The sequence below is a fragment of the Carassius carassius genome, chromosome 31, assembly GCF_963082965.1.
Source record: "Carassius carassius chromosome 31, fCarCar2.1, whole genome shotgun sequence".
In the NCBI taxonomy this organism is placed as follows: Eukaryota; Metazoa; Chordata; class Actinopteri; order Cypriniformes; family Cyprinidae; genus Carassius; species Carassius carassius.
This window is the reverse complement of record NC_081785.1, coordinates 9038681-9048948: the sequence shown is the minus strand read 5'-3', so window position 1 is coordinate 9048948 and position 10268 is coordinate 9038681. Positions and strand designations below refer to the sequence as shown.

General features: G+C 41.8%; 1 pseudogene; it reads right to left on the bottom strand.

The window, feature by feature from the left end:
• Positions 1–7517: 7517 nt before the first annotated feature.
• On the bottom strand, positions 7518–9905 carry LOC132112047 (uncharacterized; annotated as a pseudogene).
• Between the last annotated feature and the right edge of the window lie 363 nt (positions 9906–10268).

Genomic DNA, 10268 nt, shown 5'->3' with positions numbered 1-10268 from the left:
CATGTTAGTGGAAGGAGACTCTGGTGCCACTTCGTCCCGCAGATGATGCATCATTCTGGGTGTAAAGAGTAACCCGAGCCCTTCTTCCAGCATGGCTGTGGTTCTCCTTGGCCCCACAGAGCCCTGGGGAGGCTTTTAAGAAGATTTGGTGCTAGAGAAAACAGCTCTTCAAAAGAAGTGTCGTTACATTACTGAGTAATTAGTACTGCACTAGGGGCAAAGAAGCTCCCTGGCTAGCCAACAGAAACTACTGCTGCAGAATACATACACAAGTAGTGTGTGTGCGTTTGCTTTTGTTTCGCATCAGTTCAAAGTACCTTTTAAGAAAAGCATGTGAGCATTTTGTCTTTGACGATGAAAAATGCAGACGACAGCCTTGTCATACCACCGTCTTTCCACGTCTTCGTAATCATTTAACACATTTACTGTGGCTTGTTCTGTTTCACAGAGTGAGAGAGTCACTTAGTGCCTTTTAAAAGCAGAACAAACATTACAGGTTAACAAATGTGACATTTTAGATATATGCTATAAAGGGAAAACTATCCAACATTTCAGTACATTTAATTTGACAGAATGGGAAAATGGCAATTTGAGGCATTAGCGCTTGACTTTGAAAGCACCCGTTTGAAGTAAAAGTCAGGCTGATTGCTTTAATTGATAATCTGTGGTTGGTTAAGTGCAGTTTTTGGTGTGTGTGGTCTTAATGAATAAATGTGCTTTTTTTATCTCACACAAATTTCCCTGTTCTTTCTCTCTGGCTCATGGTTTTAATTCAGTCCAACTAACTGTCTGGTAAAGAATAATACAGAAATGCTCCACGGACTGAATCACTCTACCATAGATTATCCATCCAGTCCTTGAGAGGTAAAAAAAGACACACACAGTACAATAGTACACACACACACACACACACACACACACACACACACACACACACACTATCGCACACACATAGGTCTGCACTAAACCAAGTGGCTGAAGTCACCACTTACCCTTAGTCCTCGTTAAGGAGACTGTTATCATATTAGAATCATATTAGCAGAGCATGGCTTAACCTGAAAGGTCAAAGGTTACAGATCAAAGGTACAGACCTGTGGGAAGCACAGAAGGAGAGGATGATCCTCACCTCTGTAACGGAATCCTCTCATTACAATAAAGCTCCACTCTGCCTGCTGGGGAGAGAGAGAGAAAGAGAGAGAGAGAGAGAGAGAGAGAGAAGCCACGGTCATGTGATAGTAATCAAGCCAGAGGGAACGAAGCAGATTTAGGGCCAACCAACCACTATAAAAGGAAACAATGACATCATGATGACACAGAAGTAGAGGCGACTTTATTCTCATTGAATTTCAAAGCAACAGGTAAAGGTGATGAAATGGGTTCTTAAATCTTAGTTAAGACAAGTGGCCCTCTTTCAGATTTTAGACCATTTTAAACAACAAAACTGAGCCCACCACAAAAGCTCAGGGAAGCTGCCAATTAACATCAAAACAGTTATTTACAGTTTTAGGTAGTGTACGTACAAATGATTGATATTTATACCATATATTCTGAACCTTTTATCAAAGTTGTCCTAAAACTAAAACCAAAATGCATTTTTGTCTTTGAACAACTTTGATGAACTTTTTTTGATCCACTTTAAATGCTGACTACTGTACATATATATATAATTTATTAATATTTTTTTCTTTTAGTACAGTGACACTGTAAGGCCAGTTATGTTACTGGGAGATAACACTTTGAATGTGTGTTTTTTTTTTTTTTTCTTATATTATTATCAGCTAATCAACTTGCGGACCATTTGAAATACTTGCAGACCACCAGGTTTGAGAACCACAAAAAAGGACATAAAGCTCCGGACCGGCCTGTGGGCTTCTGGCCTCTCATTGGCTAAGGTCACAGGCTGTGATCAGGGCTCTGACCTCTGACTCATGGCTTGGAGGAACAGAGACAGACACAGAGGTGGAGTTGCCATCTCAGAGTGAATAAAGATCTTTGACCTTCACCTAAGATTAGAATCAGTATCAGAACTAGTGTTTATTTCTCTTCCACCCTCTAACTAAATCCATCTTTCTTTTGGTCGAAATATTACATGAAACGGGTTGTTGAATCCTGGCAGAATGTGTGTTGCAGAATGAGACACATGGTGCTAAATGACATCTTTTGGCTTGTACCTCCTGAAATACTGAAAAAGTCTCTTCTCACATTGGTGCCCTTTCAATATTTCATCCACAATAAAATATGGATATATAGCAGCCCCAAAAATATTTGGATACGTTATATTGCATTCAACATAAGAAAGAAAATACATGGTTGAACCAAGTGGAGGATGAATAAATGATGAAAGAATTTAAATTTTTGATTGGACAATCCTTTTAAGCATAAGCTTAAGCATAAGCATGATCATTTTTTTTTACTCCAACACCTATGAACTTGAGGAGTACTTTGACAAAAATATAACATTACAAAAATAGCAATCTGCAAAAATATATGGGAAGCATCATATGTTTGCTGATGCAATATAGTTTAATATTCTGTATTTAATGCAATGAAATTCATGAGGTTTATGTGTGTCTTTTTATGTAAATAAAATGTACGAATCAGAGTTTTGCAAAGTCCCTGTCTGTTTCAGTCTACAGAAATAGCTTAAGCATTATACAACATTGCAAAATGTGAAATGTGAAAATGCAGTTATTCAAAATTACTTTAGAGACAATTACTTAAAATTAAATAAAACTATATTTTAAACATTCTGTTATATGAGTTTTATTTATTATGCAATTTGGAAATTTTTTTGGAAATTTGGAAAGTTTTTGTTTGTTTAAATAAGTTTGGCTTGAAACATCTTAACATTTTAAACAGTATTTGCTGTGTTAAAACACACTGTGATATAATATGGTTATACCTTGGTTTTGCCAAATTCAACTTGCAGCCATTCGCCCAGCAAAACGAGATCAATCTCCATGAGGCTTGAAGCCACCGAGAGAAAGGAGGAGATCCACAGCCAAAGAAAAAGATCTAAAAGAAAAAGAGAACAGATCTGAAGGCTTTATGGAGGATTAGAATCAACAGTGTGCTGAGTGATTGGTCAAGTCTTTACGATGTCATCACCTGTCACAGATCGCTATGGGCAAAATTTACAGCTTGGCTGTGACACCTCTCACATATCAAATCATATTCCTGTGAGACAGAGTAGCTGTCAAACCCATTCCCTTCTGTGATCCCCACTGAAAGACTGCAAACCGCTACACTGCGCCTTCAAACTTCCAAAGAATGAATGGATAGAAGGGTTCTAAATAGAAAGAGAGGATATATAGAGAAAGGGAGGAAAAAGAGGGAGTGAAGTCCTTCCTGCAATTAGCATTCACGGTTAGCTAAGCAGAACTAAAGCAGTGTTGAGTTACGTGTTCGCTGTCGAAGAACCCCTGGGCAGATTAGACTGTAGAGAGAGATGATGAACAAGAGAGAGAGAGAGAGAGAGAGAGAGAGAGAGAGAGAGAGAGAGAGAGGGAACAAACCCTTCAGATCCATTACAAGCTTTATTAGGGTGCTGGGTTATTGGTAGTCTGCTCTCCACGGGTAGCACACACACACAGGGAATGAGACATATTTAGCCTTGAGGAGGTGAGTGCTTAAGAAGTTAATGATGGGGTTGTTTTCAAAACAAAAATCAACAAAAATAAGATCCCGTGGGCCTCTGGGATTTGTTGTGTGCAGTTTTTAACCTGAAAAAATTAGCCCTGTTTCAAAGGTAAACAAAAGAATTGCTGGGCAGACCTTACTTTGTCCTTTTCTTTTACTTTTAAAAAAGAAATCTAATGGAAAACGAAATCAATACGGTCTATATATCATCTCTATGCTTGGTCTGAACCACTGAACTCAATGGTTTTCTCTTTTTCCCCCTGTTTTTTTGACAGTTGACAGCTTAAAGAACACTCATCAGAGCCTCTCTCGCATTCTCAAGCACACACACACACACACACACACACACACACACACACACAGAGGGCACATGTCTTGTGGGATACTACTCTTCAAACACTGTATCCCTGACAGAAGAGATATCAGCCGAGGGCGATTGTCCAGTGTGTGTTTAAAATGGTGCATTTGAAAAGGACCCCATTATGGCTGTCAATCTCTTGCCGTCTTTCTGTCAACTTTTAGCCTGTGATGCTCTTCTATTTCTGTTTTCACAGAGTTAGGTATAAAATTCTGAATTGAATAATTGGCTTCAATTCAATTTATGAGCTGCACTTTGAGTTGGCTGTACTCCACAAAAAGCTCAACTGGAATGGCAGGAAAAATTATTTGATTACATTTAATGTAAAGAAATTCAACACAAGTAATAATATAATTCTAGGAAATTAAGAAAATATAATATAGAGATATCATGAAATATAATGTTATTTAAATATATAATTGTAACGAATTAAAACTCCATAATCATCGGGAAGAAGGAGGCGGGAACCGGCGGACAATCAAATAAAGACTTTAATGACAAAATAAACACAAAACAGCGCGTCAGCCCCTCACGGACGACTGACGTCCACAAATAAAAAGCAAACACAACTAAAACTCAGGCCTGGTCCTCTCTCCTCCTTCCCTGTCGTCACTCCGGTTTTATATCCTTCTATCTCCTCCGTGGGACTCGAGACCGGTGGGTCGAGCAGGTGTCGCTCATCTCCAATCACTCCACCGGCCTCGCTCTGTTCCCACGTCTCTCAGCCCCGCCCCACTCGTCACATACCCCCATCGCCCCTCGCAGGCCGGGGGGGTACCCTCGAGACTGCGCTCTACCCCCCCCTCCCTCCGGGGGGGACCGCTCACAGGGACCTGCGGGAACCTGGGGGTAGGACAGACGAGGCGAGAGAAAAGGAGATGGAAGGAGGAGCGACAGAGACGAGAGAGGGGAGAAAGGAGAAAAAAAAAACAATTCCGGTTCCCAGGCGCACTGCTGCTCGGCCCTCCACCAGCTGGGTGATCTCCTCCGCGGTGCCTGGCGGTGGCACTGGACGGCCCTCAGCGGACGGCACAACACTCCTCCGCCGCCCGGTGGACGGCGACGGCTCCTCCGGTTTTGGGCAGCCGGCAGGAGTCCCCCGTTCCCTGCTCCTCCGGATTCCTTCACGGAGGCAGTAGGCTCCGGCCCCCTGGCGAACGGTGCCGACTCCTCCGCTCCCTCCCTCCATCTCCTCCGTGGGACTCGAGACCGGTGGGTCGAGCAGGTGTCGCTCATTTCCAATCACTCCACCGGCCTCGCTCCTGTTCCCACGTCTCTCGGCCCCGCACCACTCGTCACAATAATATAATATAAACATGTATATTAATTAACAGTATAAATGTATTCCTGTGATGGCAAGGTTGAATTTTCGGCATCCATTACTCCAGGCTTCAGTGGCACACAAGCCTTCAGAAATAATTCTATTATGCCAATTTGGTGCTCAAGGAATGAAAACAAAATTACAAAATTTAACACATCCTTGCTGAATAAAAAAAAATTAATTTCTTTAAAAAAAAAATTACTGACCCCATAACACACATTTCTGTCATTTTTCTTAACTTTCAAATAAGCCTTTGTCAAACCAACATTCAAAGCTTATCTTGACATTTGCTTTTTTAGAATTAAATACTTTTCTTTTTCATTTTAATTATTTTTTAATTATTTTAATTGAATTTATTATTATTATTATTATTATTATTATAAATCTCATCACTCACAATCAAATTGCAACACTGCCAGAAACATTTCCCCAGGAAGTGGCTGTTTAAATGCCCCTTTGATGGGATGGACAGGATTAAAGGAACATGCTCCACCTGAATATTAATTTACAAGTATTTCATTTTACACGCTAATTGTAGCCCCCATTGTATAGATGTTTAAAAAATATCCAGCCTTTTCTCAAGCATGTAGGTCATGAATTTTGTTCTGTGATCTCATCGGACTCTGTAAAGTCATACATGCCTCTCCTGTCCTTTATTCGGAGCAGTGTGATCTCATGGGTCTTGGATGTCACTTCTCCATCGGTCATTAAGAAGTGTTCTCACGCCACCCGTTAGCTTTCAGAGAGGCTGAGAAGTTCCACCTCCTTCATAATAGACATAATAGGAACATGCTGCCCTTGATATATTTACTTGCTCTCTTTTCTGGCATGAAATCAAATACCTTACGCATGCTTTACTGCTGGTAGCCGATCGTTTGTTACATCTGACAGGGATGAGCACATACTTGAGGGGTGTTGGCGGCAACTTAATGTGTTATACTCCCATTTTTCTTTTCCACCGCCACATGTGTAAATGAATGCAAACAAGCGAACAAACACACACTTTCCGGAGAAGAAAAAAGGTGCCAATTATTGATTAGTTGTGACTGGGTCATAGGGGTGATCGGGAACTCCAATCAATAACCTGTTGTCCTGCCATAAGTACTTCCAGATATATGTTGAAACAAACGGAGAGGACATTATTTGAGCTAATGTTACGTTTATGTCTTTTCATGGTCATTACAACCATTTTCTCATCAATAGGAGTAGAAAATAACAGATATATTGTAAAACATATATACGTCCTTGTGTCCACACACACACACACACACACACACACACACACACACACACACACACACACACACACACACACACACACACACACACACACACACACACACACACACACACAGTTAAGTTTACTTAGCTATGGGGACATTACTTCTATTGTTTTTATATACAGATAGTTATACACTTTTTAAGCTAAACCCACCCCTACCTCTAACCCTCACAGAAAACAAACAAAAAAAATGCTTATTTTATTTTTGTACCAGTTTTACAAATGAGGACGTCCCTAAATTGAGGTTGTTGGTGATTATGTCAGGTTTTTGTACAAATTTGTCCCCAAAATATGGTTAAGTAGGTACACACACACACAATCTGGCAGATTTTGCTGCTCGCTGATCTGTAATTGTAGTGGATTGAATCTACAGTTTAGAAAAGAGAAATAATTACCTAGCTAATCAGAGTAATTTAAGGTAATGGTTGATTCACATTTCGCAATATGGCCCACAGCAATTCTGTTTAATGAATGCTGCTTGCCAATATTTACTGCTAAAGGTTTTTAGCAGAAAGTCGATAATGTATATGTGCTCCCACCAGAAATGGCAGCAATTATTTTGCTCATTGAAGAAGCTTGTTTTAGCAGACACAGAGCTGCTCAGGAAAGATGGAAAAGAAAGAAGAGTAGGGCATGAAGAATCTGTAGGTGAGTGTGATAAATTAATAAACATCACCTCCATTAACAAATATATGTCATCCTCTCTTTTCATGAAACATTTGTATTTACATTTAATCATTTAGCAGACACTTTTATCCAAAGTGACTTACAAATGAGAACAATAGAAGCAGTCAGGTCAACAAGAGAACAACAACAGTATACAAGTGCCATGACAAGTCTCAGTTAGTCTAGTATAGAACGCCTAGCCAGGTGTTTTTTTTTTTAATGAAAAGACAAAAAAAGGAAAATTGCTAGTATTAGTTGGTTAAGTGCTGTCGAAAAAGATGAGTCTTTAGACGTTTCTTGAAAATGAGTAAATACTCAGCTGTACGAATTGAGATTGGGAGGTCATTCCACCAGCTGGACACAGTCGAGGAAAAGGTCCTTGAGAGTGATTTTGAACTTCTTTGGGATGGCACCACAAGGCGTCGTTCACTTGCAGAGCGCAAACTTCTGGAGGGCACATAAGATTTAACCAGTGAGTTTAGGTATGTTGGTGCCGTGCCAGTGGTCATCTTGTAGGCAAGCATCAGTACCTTGAATTTGATGCGAGCGGCTACTGGTAGCCAATGTAACCTGATGAGGAGAGGAGTAACATGAGCTTTTTATGGCTCATTGAAGACAACCCTCGCTGTTGCATTCTGGATCAATTGCAGGGGCTTGAAAGTAACATGCAGGAAGGCCCGCCAGGAGAGCATTACAATAGTCCAGTCTGGAGAGAACAAGAGCTTGGACAAGAAGTTGGGTGGCTTGCTCTGACAGGAAGGGTCTAATCTTCCTAATGTTGTATAAGGCAAACCTGCAGGACCGGGTTGTTGTAGCAATGTGGTCTGTGAAGCTTAACTGATGATCCATCACAACTCCTAGGTTTCTGGCTGTCCTAGAAGGAGTAATGGTTGAAGAACCCAGCTGTATAGAGAAGTTGTGCTGAAGCAATGGGTTAGCTTGAATCACCAGGAGTAAGATGAGTACTGAGAATTTTGAAGCTGCTCTTGCTAGTCGCAGGGCTTCAGTAACCGAGAGCAGAGCAGTCTCAGTTGAGTGGCCACTTTTGAAGCCAGATTGGTTGCTGTCCAGGAGGTTGTTCTGTACAGGGAACATAGAAAGCTGGTTGAACACAGCTTGCTCAAGTGTCTTTGCAATGAATGGAAGAAGGGATACCGGTCTGTAGTTTTCAAGAAGCGCTGGATTTAGAGATGGTTTCTTGAGCAGTGGGCTTACCCGAGCCTGCTTGAATGCTGAGGGAAATGTTCCAGAGTGAAGAGAGGAGTTGATAATGTGAGTAAGCGAAGGTATGACTGAAGAAGAGATCGCTTGAAGGAGGTGAGTAGGGATCGGATCAAGTGGACAAGTAGTAGGATGATTGGACAGGAGAAGTTTGGAAACGTCCATCTCTGAGAGTGGGGAGAAGGAGGAGAAAGAGTGTGCATCGGTCATTGTGAAGTTGTCCTCAGTCTGCGTTGTGGAGAATTGGTCACTGATGGTTCTTGTCTTATTTGTGAAGAAAACTGCAAAGTCATCCGCTGTAAGAGTCGATGGAGGAGGTGGTGGCGGGGGATTAAGAAGAGAAGAGAAAGTCTTGAAGAGTGTCCGAGCATCACAACAGCTGTTAATTTTGTTGTGGTAGTAGGATGTTTTAGCCGTGAAGACATTTGCACAGAAGGAAGAAAGGAGAGACTGATACACACTGAGGTCGGTAGAGTTTCTTGATTTCTGCCATTTCCTCTCTGCAGCCCTGAGTTTAGAGCAATGTTCACGGAGAACCTCGCACAGCCAGGGGGCAGATGGGGCGGTGCGTGCTGGTCTAGACAACAGTGGGCAAAAGTTGTCCAAGCAAGATGTTAAAGTGGAGCAAAGAGAGTCTGTAGCACTGTTCGTGTCCAGAGCTGAAAACTGAGAGAGTACAGGAAGCGAGGATGAAACCACAGAAGATAGGCGAGATGGAGAGAGTAAGCATAGGTTCCGTCGAAAAGTGACCTGCGTTGGAGTGTGAGGCCCTTCAGGAGTAAGTGCTAGGTTAGCAGTAATGAGGAAGTGGTCTGAGGTGTGCAGTGGATCAACTGAAGAGTTGTCCACAGAGCAACAGCGTGTGTAGATGAGGTCCAGTTGGTTGCCTGATTTGTGAGTAGCTGTAGTAGACACTTGCTTGAGATCAAATGAGGCGAGCAGAGTTTTGAAGTCAGCAGCCTGGGGTTTATCTAGGTGGATGTTGAAGTCACCAAGCAGTACCAGAGGAGTACCATCTTCAGTAAAGTTTGATAGCAGCACATCCAACTCCTCCAAGAAGTTTCCCAATTGACCTGGGGGATGATAAATGACCACAAAGTGGATTTAACAGGGTGGGTTACAGTAATGGCATGTGATTCAAATGAACCATTACCTGTAGGTGATGGCTGAAGATCAAATTTCCATTCTTTTGATATAAGGAGACCAGTACCTCCACCCCTCCCAGTGGTACGAGGAGTGTGGGAACAAGTGAAATTAGTGGAGAGGGCTGCAGGGGTGGCAGTGTCTTCAGGTTTGATCCAAGTCTCAGTCAGTGCCATGAGGTTGAGACCGGAATGAGTAGCAATAGAAGAAATGAAGTCTGCTTTGTTAACTGCAGACTGGCAGTTCCAGAGACCAACTGGAATAGGGAGCGTAGTAGTAGAGGTCAGAGGGACAGGCCGTAGGTTTGTCAGACAGGCCTTCCTGCGATGTACGTATAGCACTCTTCAAGTTAGTAGTGATAGTAGAGATCTGAAAGCACATAGTGAGTACAAGTGTAAGAAATATTTGAGAAGAAGTTATACAAAAAGTGAAGAAAAAGGAGAAAAGCAATACTCAGCTGGCCATGCCTCACTATTTAGCAGATTGAAACTGGGTAGTCCCGCGATAGGCAGACACAAAACCAAGCGCCACTTTCAGCACATATTTACCAGGGTAAGACACACACAATTTAAACCAAAAACTTTCCTAGCAATGACGATCACACAGTAGTCTAATGAGAAAACGAGACAAAACACTCA